Below are 625 nucleotides of genomic sequence, written 5' to 3'. Positions count from 1 at the left end.
TGGTTGTGAGCCACCATGTGGTTGCTGGGATTTGAACTCTGGACCTTTGGAAGAGCAGTCGGGTGCTCTTACCCACTGAGCCATCTCACCAGCCCTCTATTATTTTTTAAAATCAGACAGGATGGGAGATTTATTACTGAACATGATTTGGTGGTGTGTAGGAGAGTACCACAGTGGAAGGCCTCCAGAGGACAAGGCCTGCCATTTGTCCAGGGGATCCTGATTGGTGATATACTCGACACTACAGGCACCAGGAATGAGCCAATTCTCAGTGACCATGTCTTCAGTTCAGTCTGTCTTCAACGTAGTGAAGCCCTAAATCTTTGAGATATGGAAGGGGGGGGGGGTGGGGGAACTCAGTGAGGAGGACCAGGGCAAGAAAGTGGGAGGAAGGTGATTAATAACATTATTTACCTTCCAGCAGCCAGACATTTTGAACTTGGCTTCACCTAGGGCCTCAATCATGTGTTCCTTATTCTGAAGCACGACTCAGGTGAACTTGATGACTCCACAAGTGTGAATCCTGGCCACTCTGACCTGGGAATTTCCTAAGGCATCATGTGTACCTGTCTGGACCCTAGATTGGGGACAGCATGGAAGTCAGAGACTTGAATAACTGCCAGAA

Source organism: Mus caroli, chromosome X, assembly GCF_900094665.2.
Source record: "Mus caroli chromosome X, CAROLI_EIJ_v1.1, whole genome shotgun sequence".
Taxonomy (NCBI): Eukaryota; Metazoa; Chordata; class Mammalia; order Rodentia; family Muridae; genus Mus; species Mus caroli.
This window is presented reverse-complemented; position numbering follows the sequence as displayed.